At 35.9% G+C, this 18,012-nt stretch overlaps 1 protein-coding gene across 5 annotated transcripts in view; it reads left to right on the top strand.

Annotated features, from left to right (window-relative positions):
• Nucleotides 1-18,012, top strand: part of MECOM (MDS1 and EVI1 complex locus) — a gene marked incomplete at its 3' end in the record, with an annotated part of 572,510 nt that overhangs the window by 313,171 nt on the left and 241,327 nt on the right. The gene's annotated exons all lie outside the window — the stretch shown is intronic.

Raw genomic sequence — 18,012 nt, 5'->3', positions numbered from 1 at the left:
AGAGTAGTTCTAAAAATGACTTTATAAGAGCATATGCAATTGATCTGGTGAAAATTTTATAAATAATATGGAAGGTTCTACAGCAATAATTTCATAATTTGATAAAGCTAGGGCACTTTGCAATGATTAAGTCTAAATATACCCTTACTGTTAATATGTTTGCAAAATATTGTTGAGGCAAACTGATTTCCAGTTATTTTTCACATAGATCGCAAACCTTTAAAATGCCAAATGCAGCAGGTAATTCATGTGCAATTAAAAATCATGCAAATAATATAAAACTTAGTAGAAAAGAAAAATTTCCCAACAGATGTTTATAGATTATACATATTTCATTAGAAGCCCAGTTAACTGATGAATTATAAGATGTGACAGGATAAATATTGAAATATGAGCTTTTAAATATTTTCACAACCATTGATTTTATTTTAAAATTATCATTATATATGGATGTGTGTGTGTGTGTATAGATATATATTATCTATATAATATAGTGATGGGGTATTAACTGCATACTATAGTTCATGGTGAAAACTTTTGGCTTTTTGAAAATTTGTATTTTTATTTTTAGCACAATTTCCTCAGTGTGGAAGGATGATTTAAAGTAGAATGTATTTGAGCATTGAATTGATCAAATCCTAATAAAAGTGAGAATATAGAAGAAAAGTTCTTTGTTTACATAATGCTATAAAAGTTAAAGAAATGTGAGAATGCAGCCTGTGGTCCCAATGTAATTCACAAATATTTTTGATAACTTTAGCTAATGTTCAGAATGATTCAGGCATCTACGACTCTCTCGACAAAATACCTGGATAATCTGAGGGATTTTTTGGTATCACCTGCTTGTTCAAGTCGACCCAGCTCACATTTTCTCTCTGCAAAATGTATTTTCACACAAGTTATCTGTCAGTCTCTTTTATGATTATGAAGAATACCTTGCACAAGAAGTGATGGATTTCCTCTTACCTCTTAAATCTTCTCTAGCTGTTGCATTCAAGTTGAAACACTTTTATTATCATAAAGTACACCCAATGCAGATGAAACAGCTCTTCACAGTTTTGTAATGAATGGCTAAATGGATTTAGAAGACATCTTAATTTTGTAGGAGACTGCATCGTTGTATTTCTTTTTCATGTCATAATAACTGGTGATATTGCAATCTGCTGGTGTTTTCTGGTTGACAATGATAATTCTGAAGCATTCTGGCACTGTGAATTCATAGTCAAATGTGACAGCAAGCAGATGAGGTGATGGTGTACCTGGCTGATGACAGTTCTATCTCAGTTCATCACCTTAACTAAAAAATAATCCTATCTAACTTGAAATCCACAGCAGCTATAAGTAGAAAATAAATCCAAACCACAGCTCAGACTTGTAACCTAACAGCTATCATAAATAATCAGAGCCTATTTGAAGGTGGAAGATGGGACATTAGAAGCTATTTACACTACGAGAGTGATGCCATCGATCAGTAGCAGCAACCGTAGATAAGGCTTCTGTGATGTCATGGTTATTTATGACGGGCATTGACAGTAAAGCTACTATGGAATTTTCTCCTCAGACAGCTTCATTCATTTTTGTTTGTGATGCATTTTGTTGTTAAAGAAGCAATCAATAGCAAAATTGTGGTGATAAAAGTATTACTTGTTAAATATGTGAAAAATGTGCATGTTCGTAGGGATGCGGGACAAAAGATGAAGAATTTAAAAATTCACTTGTGGTGTTTATGTGTTCCAGCTACAAATACGCGGTAGATTCGGTTCACATGTCTTGGCTTTAAAATGTGGCCCAGTTGTTCTCGCTCTTGTATCTCACTGTCTTGCTGGAATGCAGAGTGAAGATGCTGTGGGGACCAAATATATGACTGAGGCTGAATAATATAGAATTTAATTAGAGAAACTGCATACAATAAAACAAACAACCTTACTTTCTACACAATCCCTCTGTATGAGAGTTTGGAGATTTTATTTTAGGTACTTTTTAAAATGTAAGTTTCATTTGTTTTGTCCCTTTCCCCCACCCCCATTTTTCTTCCACTGCTCAAAACATTCACTAGGTTAGTGCTTCTGATAATTTAATGTGCATATGAGCCATCTAGGGAACTTGCTAAAATACAGTTTGTGATTCAGCAGATCTGGGCTGGAACCTAAAATCCAACATTTCTAATAAACTCCCTGGCACTGATAATGCCGAGTCAGGGATTATACATTTAGCAGCAAGAAATTAGGTAAGGTGTTCATTTCTGCACCTTTCAGGTTTTCCTTCCAATTGATAACCTTTATTTTAAATGGGTGTTTACCCATTAGTAGAGAGCAGTGGTTCTCAAATTGTGTAGCCTCTCGTGGAGGACTTGTTTGCACTTGGGTGACTGCTCTCTGCCTGGAAAGCTTCTGATTCAGTGGGTCTGGGGTGGACTCAGGAACTTGTACTTCTTGTAAGCTCCCAGGTGACTGTATTTTGAAATCTCTTGGTGAGGGGTCATCATTTGATACTGAGTTCTCATGACAGGAGGAGTCTGTACAGGTCACTAAAAGAGGCAGAGAAATGAACACTTGCTGAGTGCCTACTATGCATTAGTGGGTAAGTGAAGGTCATGACCTACATCATCTCATTTACCTCACCTAATTAGCCTGATATATTCAATAATTATCATGGAGCTGCTCTATGTAATACTTTCTGGAAATCATAGTAAATAATGACCTCAATTGTTGGGACCGCAGAAAAACAGTACTCATGTTCTGATTTCTTCCCATATGATTCCAAACTTCTATGAAATATACCGTTTTTCTCCCAATCTCTTTTTCATATTACCCTTATCCAGACCTGACCAGGCACTATGGACAATGACAGAGCATAATGCTTACCTTCCAGATGTTATAGTCTAGTGAGCATAGCAGGGGTTCTACAAAGATCCCCATTCTGTTCTGATGGTGTAAGAGAAGAAAGAAGTGCTGTGTGCAGGAGCACAGCCCTGAGAAGAAGACTGAGATCCTTCCTGAAATTTCACTGACTTTGCTCTCCCATTCTTGCAGTTTCCAAGCTACGCACACACAAGTAAATGTAAATATACTTCCCAAATATCCATGGCAATTCAGAAAATGATAGTATTATCAGTGTTATTTCTACAAAGCTATCTTTGTAATAAATTATTTCAGGGGCCTTCCTGGTGGCACAGGGGTTAAAGACACAGCCGGCCAGAAAGATACCCACATGGCACAGCAGACCTCTCCTGTCTCGCCTGCTGTTCCCCTTAGCAGTGTATTTCAGTCACTCTGCCTGTTCGATTCCCCACTCTGTCTCTGGTGAATCTTCTCACTTCCCCCCCACCCCTGACCTCTAGCCTACACCCCAGTTCTTGTATGTATAAATAAATAAATCTTAAAAAAATAAGTTATTTTATTGTATCATAATCCTAGTTCACGTTTCAATTCAGTAGGTATCTATGAGGTGCTTACTGTTCCAGACATTTGGGCACAGTGGGGCAAGACACAAACCAGATCTCTAGAGTGGACTGTCTAAGGCCAGGAGACTCACAGCAAACAAGCAGTTATGATGCAGGGCGATCACTGCTGTGCCGTGTGGTGAAGAGGGGCTGTGGGAGCTAGCCTCAGTGACTGGGCATCTGGGGAAACTTGGCAGAAATGAAATTTCAGTTGGTACCTGAAGAATGAGTAGAAGTTGAAGGGAGGGGTGGTAGGAACTGGGGAGGACCAGGTCCTCGTCATCAGAACAGCTTGTTCAGAGCCCCCAGATCCTGAGAAGAATAAACTAGGCACACTGAAGATGTTCAAGTCATTCAGTTGTGGCTACAAACCAACCCCTGTGCTAATATCATAACCAAAAGACTGATACCTTCTAAAGCTATGTATGCATTCTGTGAATATATAGCATCTGCAATTCTTTTGCATTTATAACAAAAGATTTTTGAAAACCTGTTTTCTTTTGGTAAATAGTATTCAAAATAGTCACAGAGGACAGATAGGCTGTCGTGCAGGGTTGGCTGCTGATTTCATCTTTATTTTCCTGTAATGACTGCATATAGATTAGAGTAAGCATTAGTCACCATGTGAAAAATGTGCTTGGATAAACAGTTACATCTTTTCACATTTCTTTGTGTGGAAAGTTGGTGTGAAGCAAGGGACAATGTCCTATTTTGACATGTTCTCATACAAGGATTTGGCTTCAGGAGCACTGATTGGGTACCTTCTGACTACAGTGTCTGATGAGGGCTTATGTGTGTGGAGGGCAGAGGGTAGGAGACCACAACACTCCTGTCCATCAAGAATGTACACTCAAGGCTACACAGATATGACAGGACACCATTCTAGGCAGCAATACCTCCTGGGGGGTTGTATCAGAGCCATAACATTTTTTTTTTCCTGTTGGTAGTGAAGTTTAGCACTAGTAAGATGGAGGTTAATATTAACATCAGTAAATGTGTCCTTGAAACTAGCAAAAGGATGTATGTGTCTGTAATGGACAAATAAAAATAAATCTCCTCCAAGTTTATGGTTTTAAATCTTAGGTCTCATTCGAATGTTAATCACAGAAAGTCATAAGAGGCTCCAGTCGAGAAATGTCCTTCAATAGCGTGGACATCAAAGTTATTTTTCTTACTGAATTTCTTTCTTGCAAAAAAAAAAAAATCCCACATTGTTAATTATATACAGAGCTTAAATTTTAACAGTGGTAGCATTCTTTATTGCCCTCTATTGCTACTTTTAGGCATATAATTCAATGTATAGACTGACTAAAATAATTTCTAAATTTAACAATGATTCTACACAGGTAGTTATTTCCCCATAGATGATAAATCTTGTCCAGGGAAGTAATCATATATGAAGGTCAAATCATTTCCATTTCTTTCATTTTGAAAATGAGACTTAACTGTTTTGTTCTCTTCGGGACAACCATTCTAGTCATTTTTAGAGTACATTGCATTGAATTTCTCCAGGTAAAATTATCTAAACGAACTGCAATCATTTTCTATCAAATTGTACTGTTATTGTGCATCAAGCTATCAGTTCGTAGTTCAGAATAATGATGGTAACTCCTAAATATAATGTTATATTACTTTTTAGTCTTTTTTACTCAATCCATTTGTTCTAAAGGTTATGCTTAATCATTTCGAAGAGCATTGTCAAACTTTTAACAATAAATATTGGAGATAATTTAAATGAGCCAAAGTTCATTCTCATCCAGCAGTCATCTCTTTAAGTAAATCACCCACCCAGACATTTTTTTCTTCCCATGTAGCAGTAAATGGAAATGTTTAGAAGCTTATCACAAAACTTTTAAGGAAAAAATAGTGTTTTAATGGAGAATCCTTTTAGAACATAAGGTAAATGGCCTGTGCAACTGATACACATTAAACATTATTTTATTTTAAACACTGATGAGTTATATTGAGTTTTCCTAGACTTAAATTTACTCTCAGTATAAAAGCAATATAATTTTTTAAATATTTTCACTGAATTCTATTAAGATAAAATACTTTCTAGGTCAGATGGTAGTCCTTTGTAGTGAGCTTTTAGTTGACGAGAGGAAAATGTATTTATTAATATTTCTCACTTTTTATAGAAAGCTCTCCTTCTATGACTTCATAGGTCCCCCTGAAAGCTCCCTAGATTGTACTCAGGAAATGTTATTACAAGACTTTCTGTCATATTTTTTGGAAAGATGGCTTCCTGTGACTTACATAGAACAGTATGTGTTTTCCGTGGAATTTTAACATCTCCATGAAAAGGGTAAAGAGGTCAGCTGGGTTACAATTACTATTTCATATAAAATGATCATTAGAAACAGTAATGCCAAAGATGAATTTAGGAAAGCCATTTTGAAATCTAACAAAGCCAACTGCTAAAAAAATAGTAAATTCCCTAAAACTTACTTTGGAGAAGCCTGCCAGTACTCTAATTATCTAAAAATTATTAACTAATAAATAATATATAAGGACAGCAAAATTAATTTTTTGTTATAAATGATTGAAGCCATATCAAATTATAATTTAACAAAAAGATGTATTTTTTAAATAAATTCATTACTTATGCACATATAACCTATAATATAATTATGGATCAAATGCTAGTATGAATGATCAATAAACTCTTTTATTTAATTTCACTCCTTTGGATTAAAGCATGTAGAAAAAGTAATGAAAATATATCATAACACATCATAACAAAAATTAAGGTACTTCAAAAGTTTCCAGTTATATTTACTGTGGAATTCTGAAGTCATCTTCTTTCACTGCAAGAATTCCAATTATACATTAACTGCTTATATTGCAGGTTGTACTTACAGCATATGCAAATGTCTCCTCTGCTTTTACTGTGTAAGCATTTTCCATTTTATAAGATTTCTTTCCCAAGCTGTATACCCGTGCTGAGTTCACCTCAGTCTTGGGCCTGCAGAAGGAACATGAAGGCCAAATAAGAGGGGGCAAAATTGTATGCTGTTTCAGCATACAATGGAAGATTATCATGAGGTGTCTCCCACAGAATACAGGAAATGCCATCTTTCATATTTCAAAGTGAAGTTAGTCTGCATTATCCCAAATGCTCAATTCTTGAAACATAGTTGCAAGTTTCTTACCGCACAATTTCTTTGGACTTGATTTCTCTCTTTTTTTCATATGACTTGTCTGATATTTGTGGGTAGTTCTGTCTCATGGCCTGACTTAGCTTTCTTGTTAATCCAGTACTTGGAAAAATTCAGAGTCCCTGGTGAAGAATAGAATGATTATCACCTAGGCAGAGGAAGACAGACTTCTGAAAAAAAAAAAGACTATTTTGTACTAACCAGTGGGGGTCATTCCTTTCTTATTTGCGACAGGACAGGAACCTGCTTAGAATTGCAGTGCTGTTTTTCGCTTTTTGAACTCCCTGTTACCTCTGATGAGGGAGTACAGATGGGCGTGGGGAAGTGTAAAAGGCTTTGGTTAGTTAAGTAATTAAATTCCAAGGATGGGTCCTCATGATGTGTCACTGGCTTTAGCTGCTTATTCGACATTAATTGGCTCATATTGTCCAAGATTCCACCTTTAAAGGGTCACTGCTTTTAAGAGTATACTTTCAATTATTTTCTTATCATTTCCTTCCATTTCCACCCTCCAGATTTATTCAACAGTTTTCGAAGATTATAGGTAAGTTGGAGGTGTTTTTCTTCCCAGTGAACTTATACAGGATCAAGGTCCTCATTGGCCCAAACTTTCTCTCTTGTAATAAGTGACTTATCCCTCTCATCAGCTAGAGTTCTCCATCTGTGTTTCCTGGCTACATACTGGAATTACCTGAGGAGTTTAAAGAACGTCTGATTCCCAAGACTCACTCTGATTGGTCAAATCAGAATCTTTGGGGAATGAAGTTTAGGCCCACACTTCTTAAAACTTCCCAGGTGATTCCAACACTGAGGACCAATTTTATATACAAAATGACCTAATAATTTCAGTGGTTCTTACACATTTATTTTGTTTAATTTAAGACCAATTAATTCATTAGGAATTCTAAATTATATCGCTTCTTATGTATAATTTCCCTATATGCAGCAGAATCAATTCCAGAGCAATGATAATTGTTATTTCAAGGAGAATGGTCCAAATGAGTAACTAAAAATAGTAAAGCAAATTAACTGGATAAATTAGGATTAAGGAAATCCAGTATACTTATTATTTATAGATTTAATCTTATGAGAATGCAGAAAAGAGCCAGAAAAAATTTTGCACATTCCTTTGCAGGAAGCTTTTTTTAAAGGAAGTCCTCTTAAAAAAAGAAAAACAGAAAGTTTGAGTCCCAAGAGATGTCTCAAGAAGAGTAAGTGAAATTGCTACTGTCTGGGTTTGCTTTTAGGCTTTAAAAAACAACAAAAGGAAGCAAGGAAGGAAGAAGAGATAGAGGGAAGGAAGGAGGGAAAGAAAAGACAAGCGGTGAAAAGAAAAACAGTGGTATTAATCGTTACGCTGAACTTTTTCGCAAGGAGGCCAAGTAAAAATAGTTTTTGCTTATTTGCTTGTTTTACTTTGATTTTGTTTTTACCTTACCTGCTACAGTTATTTCTAGAAAATATTATCGTAATACCAAAAATGACAAAAGAGTTAAAATTTTATATATCTTTGTAGTATGGAAAATAAAATTCCTTAAACTTTTATTGAGTCACTGATTTTTCTTTGCTTGGATTAGTGAGGGTGGTGCTAGAGCTATCTGTTTTGGAGAACTGCCCTTTAAAATTAGAAGAGGTCCCAAAATTTCATCATTTCATTTGCTTATAAGAAAGGAATGAGAAGATAGAATTGGGGTTAAGGACAGAGAATTTCAATTTGATGTGTATGTTTTATGCATTTCAATAATTATGAAAAGCAAGTTACTGGAGTGGTTTTATAAAAAGTGAAATTCTGTAGCCACATACTCCAGCGTTATACCCCTGCTCCAGGCACTAGTTTTCTGAACTTGGGCATATAACATAATGGCTGTATTATTCATTAGCTTCAGTTATACAACAGTGTCATCCATTATACCAATAGCCGAGAATCATGAGGATTAAATAAACCAATATGTGTAAAAATTAAAAAAAAAATGAAAGCAATCTAGTTCAGCTAAGCAACTGATCAAATGAAAATTCTGCTTTCACTCTAATGCTTATTGCGGGGAATTACTATGTCCCTCTTCTGTTCTTTACCCTTTACTTTGTTTAATTCCTAAAATATCAGGACTGCTTTTCTCGTTGGCTTGGCATATCCCAGCTGTTTGCAGCTTTGACAGTGCAATCCATGTGGTTGATGGATTACCTCTTTGTGTCTCTTGTCCCTCCATCCCCTCCCCATCCTGCCCAACTTTCTCTATGCTTTCTTTTTTTCTGCTTCAAACAAGTCTGATGAACAGTTGACGCTGACTTGGGCTTCATAAACATGTATACTTAGTGAGCAGGCCCTTATGTTCTGAATATTTTTGGTGGCGAGGCACAATGAAAGAGAATGTTGGTCAGTTAAATTTCATAAAATAGAATGCTATGCTTTTGTTAGTGCTTCGTGTTTTTCCAGAATACTTTTTCTTTTGTAAAATTTTTCCTTCTTAAGGATAAGCCTTTATATTCTTCCCTAGTTGTTTAAATTTTAAATTCATTTCTTGTTAAATTTATCTCCTGCAATGGCATGTACCTGTCGCCATAATATTTGCTTAATTTGCTTTGCTAGTGAAATAAACTCATTACAGGTATTGAATCTGAAATTTTAGACATAAATCGTAAATGCAGTATAGGCAACAAATAAATTCATTAATTAGCCAGGTTTACTGTGTGTGTCATCTCACAAATGCATTAGTATCTATTTAAATCTTTTTAGCATTTTTGAAAGGTTAGATGTGAATGAAAATTCACAGCAAGTGTCCTATAGGGTACAGCTATATCTATATGAACTGTATATCTGTGTATGTAGCCAATTGGATTGTATTTTGCCCTGAGATTACGTAAACCATGCACATACCAGGACAATCTTATACTTGTTATATCCCTTCCTCTTGCATGCTCATTAATCACTGAGCACTAATAACACATTTTTTTGTCATGGTACAACAAAAAATCTGGCTCTGACTCTTGTTCTGGCTCATTTACATTGGCCTGCCTGTCAGTTCAAAGCTTCAGGGAATTAATATTGTGAGATTAAAAAGTGAAGTCCCTTAAACATCCCATCTTATAAATTTGTGGTTAGCTTTTGGGGGAAGGAAAAAAATGAAGTCTTCAAAAGGGAAGGGGCATAAACCTTTCTTGACCAAGTTTTCCCTTTTTCTTATTTCCTCGTTCCCCAAATAATAGAAGCCCCAGGCTCTCCACCTCAATGTCCTACGTCTGAGATCCTAGTCCAAGGTTATTTTCTCAGCAGTTGTCCCATGGGATGCGCAGCTAAGCTGAGATGAGCGGCCTGATTATTTTGGATGCCATTTCCCTTTCGTTCACCTTTGATTTGCACTTTTTACCCATAGGAAGAAAAGAATCGGCAGAAACACCCCAATAATCCTTTTTTTTTTTTTTAATAAATGAGAAACATTTTCCACAGCCATCTGGTTTCTATGTAAATGTACACAGGGACTCTGGAGCCATCCAAATCCCAGTGTGCATCACACTTCCTCACGGAGTCTTTTTTGGTGAATCAGAAGAAGAATCAAAAGCCTCTTTGAGGATTACAGAAAAGGAATTCCACATGTGTTAGTGTGTGCATGTAGAGGCAATTTATTTTAGAGAAAAGCTTCACTAAAATCAAATGAATATAATCTAAACATGCTTTTAAAAGATTAAAATAAAAAAAAGATGAATCTGGCAAGTCCTTTGAATTTTTATAGTAGGGTCAATTTATGTCACCCATCCTATGTATTTTGAAATCAATCTTAAAGACAGGTCTAAGATAAATAATGTTTGTAAGGTTTCTATCATTCTCCAGTGTGTTACGACACTTGTAAAACTATAAGAAACACTTGCAGTGAACTATTCCTGCCTTTTATTATCATTTACTATAAATTGTTTTTGTAGATATATTCTATCTTCAAGTTTTTATTACATAAATCCCTTTATTACCTTTTCATGGGATGGTACTCAATACTTTTATAGCTGTGTATACTTTATGAGTATTTTCATATAATATTTGATTCCATACTCAAAGCCACTCTGTTAGATATGTTTCATGGCTGTTCCCAATTTCTACATGAAAAAATCAAGGATCAGAGAGTTCTGAACCCAAGCATCTTTGATGGTAATGTGGGGCCCTGAAGTCACAAGTGTATTTATAGATGATTTTTTTTTTGTATAGACGATCTACTGGTAGGCCAGAGGTATTGGTGGTGAGCAGATTCACCAGAGACAGAGTGGGGAGCAGAACAGGTAGATTTACTAAAATACACTGCTGAGGAGAGCAGAGGGTAAGACAGGAGAGGTCTGCTGCACCATGTGGGTCATCTACCTGGCTGGGGATCGAACTCAGGCCATAGAGGTGATAGTGCTGAGACTTAAACCATAGGCCACCAGGAGGGCCCACAGGTGTGTTTATGGATGGCCTTCCCTCTTCATTGGCTGTGTGACCAACAGCAATTTGACCTTTGTAAGCCTCATATTTCTCATTTGCAAAATGGATTCATATTTTCATCTTGGTGGTAGTGGTCTAAGTATTAAATGTAATATATACTTAGGATATTTGTATAATACCTGGAGCATAATAACCATGAAAAATGATAAGAAAGGTGGGGTAGTAATTATTGTCATTAATAGTAGTACTATTAGAACTGATAGTACTGATAATTTTTGTGATGATATCATGACCAATATCTTTCTCTAAAATTTATCTACAATTTGGCTTTAATTATATGGGGGAATTGAATGCCATGACTTCCATCTATGGCCGTATTCCTTACAAATGTAGGCATAAGTTCTGAGAGTTAATATAAATTTAAGGTACTGCATATAAGTAAAAGGATAAAATGAAAACTTCATTATCCAAGTTCAGTAAAGTGTTTTTTTTTTTTTACAATGTAGGATATAACTTAAATGGAAATGCCACTTATTCTGGTAATATAAATCATTTTTTCCCTATGTATTATATTTATTTTGAAAAATCAAAATCAAGAAGAAAAGTTATCTATTTCCCTGAGACTTTGTAGAAATAAGAAAGAAAGTTTGCTCTTCCTCAGTCATTTTAGATATTAGTATGTATTTTCATGGATTCCAATGTTGGAAGAGTCTTAAATATATTAAGATTGTCATCTGTTCTTCTCAGTCTTTTAGATACTGAATTTAGTCTTTTAGATACTGAACTATGAATATATATCCTATTTTTTTTTTCCTAGAAGTTCTGTGGGGAAAGTGCTTACCTTCTTTTCTTTAATGTAGTCACAAGCTTGTGTTAGGTGTTATCATGTTGCTTTCAAATAACAGTATAGTGAGCTCTAAGCAAAGTCTTTAAGTGCAATGTCTTTCACCCTTGTTTGTTCAGTTACTTCCTAATAATCCTTAAAAATTACATTTCCCGGGCCTCCCCGGTGGCGCAGCGGTTGAGCGCTGGGTTCGCCCGCTGCTCCCCTCAGCAGTGTACTTTGGTCCTTCTGCCTGCTCTGCTCCCTGCTCTGGCTCTGGTGAATTCTCTCACCCTCCTACGCTTCTGACTGTACCCAGTGATTGTATAAATAAATAAATAAATCTTTAAAAAAAAAAAGATAAAGCAGAAAGTAATTAAATGGAAATAAAATTTAAAAAAAATTACATTTCCCCCTTCCCTGAATCCCTGAAATAGATGTAGACATTTATTTTTCTGACATATATGTAACTTTGCGAATATGTCCTATACTGGCCCTTGTTATGCATATAGTAGTTTTTTGCTTGCTCAATACCCCTCCAATTGATTATTGAGGGTAGACACATTTTCCTACTCAGATTTCAGTGTGCATTGTCTTGAATATAGAAGATAATGGAATGCTTATAGCATGAGTGAGTAGTAGCACTTTAACAGTTTCCCCTGAATCCAGAATTTTGCAGAATTCTAATTCAAAAATTCTTCTTTGAAATACTCTAGTAGAACTCTTTATAGTCATCCACTTATTTACAAAAATAAATATATTTGGGCAGAGTAGACCACAAAAATTCAACCTCACCATGGACTAGAACTGACCTGGCAGGCCAAATATAACTGGGAAGAGATAGGTGGCTTAACTCAATAGAATTTCAATACCCTTCCAGAATTAAGGTATCCTCTTTATAGCATTAGGAGGATACATACATGTTTCACTCCTGGCCATAGTCAAATAGGGGCTTGCCTACACTCCCCACATGGCTATGAAGATAAAGATGTTCCAGGTGTTTTGAGCTCTCACCCTTAGTGATAAGAGGTTTATCTTTTCCCCACCATATATAATATGAAGTCTGCAGGGTGGATAGAATATATTGATGCATAAATGCTATCATGTTTTAATGTATTGAGTCTATGATTATATATTTTGGAACACAGTTTTTTTTTTTTGTCTTGTTTTGCTTTAGTAAACTTGGAGACTAGAATCATCTGAGGTAAAACTAATGACTATAGTATCTTAAAATTTTCTTAATTGTAATTTTATATAGTGCCTTGAACTATACATTGCTAATTGAGCATATAATGAAATACAACATGTGATGATACTACAGAACACTAATAAACCTCTTAATAGGCATATTTGCCTATTCATAGTCATTATGGCTGCTCTGTGGTGGTTGGTGGTCCTGTGCTGGACAGTACCATCAATTATCAAAGTCCTTTCAGTCTTTTTTTTTTTTAAAGATTTATTTATTTATCATACAAGAAGTGGGGTGTAAGCCAGAGGTGTGGGTGGTAAGAAGATTCACCAGACAGTCGGGGGCAGAACAGGCAGATCTACTGAAATACACTGTTGAGGGGAGCAGTGGGTGAGACAGGAGAGGTCTGCTGCTCCATGTGGGTTAGCTTGTGGCCAGCCAAAGATTAAACTTATGTTGCAGTGTCTGGCAATAGCTTGATAACACTGTCTTTAACCCCTGCACCACCAGGGAGGCCGGCCCTTCTTTCAGTCTTAAAGCCTGAACATCCCCTATTGGTGAATTTTATCTTCCAAGTATTCTTAGGGTTACAAAATTGCCATTAGAGCTCCACCTGTCACATCTCTGTCAGAGGTAGGTAATAGAAGTAGGACCAGACAAAAGTGAACATTACCTTTTTTTGGGAAGTCCCACACAACCATTGCTGCTTACATTTCGTTAAAAATATTCCATTTATTTATTTAAAATATTTACTTGCTTATGCATAAAATATTTAACTTACTTATGTATAAGTAAGTAAAATATTTACTTACTTATACAAGAACTGGGGTACAGGGCCTCCCTGGTGGCACAGGCGGTTGAGCTCCACAATGCGAAGCTATCTGCAGCCTCTGCAGCATGGGTTCCATTCCCGGCCAGCCAGGGAGAAACCCACATGGCACAGCAGACCTCTTCTGTCTCACCCGCAGCTCTCCTCAGCAGTGTATGTCATCAGTCTGCCTGTTCTATTCCCTGCTCTGTCTCTGGTGAATCCTCTCACCCTCCTGCACATCTGACTTTTACCCTGGTTCTTGTATAATTAAATAAAATCTTAAAAAAAAAGTTAAAAAGAAGAAGAACCAGGGTATAGGCCAGAGGTGTTGGGTAGAGGATTCACCAGAGACAGAGTGGGGAACAGAACAGGCAGAATGACTGAAATACACTGCTGAGGGGAGCAGCAGGCGAGTCAGGAGAGGTCTGCTGTGCCATGTGGGTAGCTTCCTGGCCAGGGATTGAACTTGTGCTGCTGTGGTGCATCTTAACCTCTTGCACCACCAGGGAGGCCCTCATTAAAGAGATTTTAATTTTACATGGCTATCCCAATCTCAACAATATCATTTTGTTGTTGTTGTTATTGTGTGCCTTGTTGCACTCTTTAGGGTAACAGGGGAACAAAAGGATATTAGCTAGGAAATTAGTAGTCTATGTGACAAGACCTCAAGGAACATTAAAATGAGTTCACCAGTAGAACTATGCATTCCCTTATGTGTTTAATTCTAGCCTTCCTTTTAAGATGACTAGAACATTGTAAGGGACAATTTCCCTAGCCTTCTTTTTAAGAAACTGTAATGAATACACAGGATAAATAGGCATGAAGGAAAATGAGCAGTGGAGGGATTTCCTTTGAATCTTGAAGTTCCGTAGGATAGGAGATCTCTCAGTGAATAATAAGTGTATAAACAAGTCTATCAATTTGACTGTAAATTGCATGAAGGCGAGGGTTAAGTCTTTATCAGTCTTTCTTCTTTATCAGTCTTCAGACTCTAACAAAGAACTTTTCACTTGACATACCAACTGTCCTTAGTGCTATGTCAAGATGAGGGCAAGTGTGTGGGCCTTGGTCTAAAGTGGGTCTGAAATTACTCGTTTAAGCCATTCTTCTCATGTCTATTTTCTGAAGGGCAGCATTCATCATTTGAAACCAGATCTATATCTAAAATCCACTGAAACTTCTATCAAAGGTGGAAAATAAGAAACCACAGAAATGTTTTGTTTTCTATCAATAGAATTGAATTCATGAACTACATTTAATAATTGGCATATCACACATAAACAATATGGATTCTGACTAGACTTGAAGCTTTAAAGATTCTGGCCACACTGAGCACACCTTGTGGCCAGACAACAATCTGAGACATCTCTTTTTACCGCAGACCCCATGAAGTCAGCATCAATCATCTCCTTAACCTGCCTGGCCCCTTAGGACATCTGTTATTTGGCCCTTGCTCTAGGCCCCAGATACTACATATTTGTGTAGGCAGATGCTTTGTTCACTAGTTATGGTTTAACTTGTACTTGTAGTTTTATTCTTATCAGGTCTGGACCTGTTGACTTCGTATAACAGACTAAAATAGCTTACAGAGTAGAAGTATCAGAGGGCGATTCTCATCTTGTTCTGATTCAGCAACTGTATGTAACATGGCATAATTCCTGGGCTGGCTGGCTGAATTCAAGTTTTGTTAGATTCATTAGAAGCTAACATTGTCACAAAATCAGTTCTGAGAAGGTGAATCTCCAATTTGCCAAAAAAAAAAAAAAAGTTTTAGGTTTCTCAAACCAAAAAATAAATTTCTATTTTTTTAAAAGAATCCATATGTCTGTTCATCAATGTTTTCATATTGATGTGAAATAACATCCCTCACATGGAATATGTAGATTCGCCATAAGGGGATTCTAGGTTGACAAATCTTGGGATGTAGATAAGAAACTAACAATGTCTACCAGCATCTTCAGTTCAGTGTCTCAAAAAGTAAGTGGCCTTGTCTTAAAGACAGACATGTCGAGATAAGTGGTCTTAACTGCAGTATTTTATATTTACAAGGTTAAATAATTTATTCAATGGAAATTTTTTTTAAACTCTACCTGTGGGTGGAGAATAAGATACTGATTCTATTTTCTGCTCTATTGAACTTAGGTCTCTCAGTCCTAGCATTTCATCTGGCAAGTGAGTACTTTCTTAACACTGCTACATCTGCTTTTTCTACTGCATTGAATTCATGTTGCATTTAGCACTCTAATAATTTTCATTCCAACACATTCTACTTTCTGAAACATTGGTTAAATGCCTATCAAATTGAAGTATATTTTAACAAACTAATAGTTTCCTTTTCTGTAATAAAATGTTTTAAAACACTTATATGGTGCTGAATAATTTAGTTCAGTTATATGATGACAAGACTAAACAAACTTTCTCTAGATTTCTGTGTTTTCATTTTGTTACTTTGCTTTGAGCAAGCAAATAGAGATGAGCTATGAAATTTTAGGACTTTGCCTTGAAACCCGATCTAGTTGACTTATAAAATTTGAGATGTTGACAAAATGTGCAGTTAATAATCAAATAAATGCAGTTACTTCATTTTATGTCAACAGAGAAGGTGAAAAGTGCAACTTAACTGGCTTGGTAAGCTTGGAAGGAGGGGCTGGGAACATGCAAGAGACAACAAAGAGATAGTTGGTAAGATTTAGTGGCTTGTTTCAGCAGGGGTGGTGAGAAGGCAGTGTGACAAAGTTCAGTCGGGTCAAACAAAGTGCAGAAACTTCCTTATAGACACTGAAAGGAAGGTCGTGGCATAGACATGAAATGTTCAAATGTTGTAGTCCACAGACAGCTCATATGATAGTTGATGTGCTGTTTCTGTCTAATCGTGCTTTTCTTTTTGATACAGGAAGTAGAGAAATCACCTTATCGCTCATGTACCAGGATGATATAATTAAAATAGGACATGTTTTTGAAGCGAGGTATTTAAGGACTTCAAAGAAGTTGTAGAGTGTTATGAGATCAGCATATGTCTACTTCTCTAAGACAGTTATGAGGACACATTTATTTAGTAAAGACAACCTTTTGAAAGAAGGGCTGTCTCAAAAATGATGAAGTGTGTATTTAATGTCTATTGCATTCTATACATTGTCTAAGATACACAGCTTGCTCCCTGACCAAAAATGTAGGTAAATGTTTCATGCATTATCTTTTTCCTCCTATGAAAAGCTATCCAATTGGCAGAAAGATGCACAATTTTCATTCTGCTCGAAATCAAGCCATATCAGCAAATTGTCATAAATGCCAACAGCAAAATGTTTTTTCCTTTACAAGGTAGAGCATTTGTTTCAGATGAGCTGACGTCTATCATTTTGCAGATGTGGCTGTTTGGTCCGCGTTTATTTCCTATAGTTAACCTTGGAAATGGCTTGCTTTAACCATAATGGATGTGCCAAAAGATTTATTTTTGTCATCTAAGAGTTGAGTCTTAGGCTATTGGGACCATAAAAACTGCTTATGGAAAGTAGACTTGGCAAAGCTTTGCTTTCAAATAATCTTCCAGAAGCTCATCTAATTTTGCTAATTAGCAGGAGATAAAATATACCCAGATTGTCCTTTACAGTGACTTGAACCCTCTGCCCCTCCTTGATGATAATAACATTAAATACATGTGTTCTCGCATTGAATATTAATTAGCAGGAATTGAAAGAGAGGATTTTGTTATACACCAGTAACTCTTTTCATGAAATTAATGTTTAATTTCATATTAGTACTTTAATGCCCCTTTTGATCTGGTAAAAATAACAAAGGTAACATGATTTCAATTTGCTGATCCACAAAAGAAGTTTGAATAAACTATGATTATTGAAGCCTGATTTTAATAAATAATTCAAGAATGAAAGAACCATCATTTCTATGGGAAGCAAAAAGAGACCATTCAACTAGTAGTGACCTTGTCACTGAAAATTAAGCTCTTTTTCCAAATCTAAAAATCAAAGCTTAAAAGGCCACTCTCTCCATAATATTTCATTAACTTTTTGAAATGAAATACCTATTGATTAGATTTTCTTTCAGATAATAAATTCTACATGTCTTTTCTGTCACTTCAATTACAGTATTTACTTGTACACAAGGAAAATGTTTTTACATCTGAAATTAATATACTTTCTCAAAACAATGTACTGTAAAGGTTCAGGTGG

This window comes from Talpa europaea (genome assembly GCF_964194135.1).
Source record: "Talpa europaea genome assembly, chromosome: 4".
In the NCBI taxonomy this organism is placed as follows: domain Eukaryota; kingdom Metazoa; phylum Chordata; class Mammalia; order Eulipotyphla; family Talpidae; genus Talpa; species Talpa europaea.
This window is presented reverse-complemented; position numbering and strand designations above follow the sequence as displayed.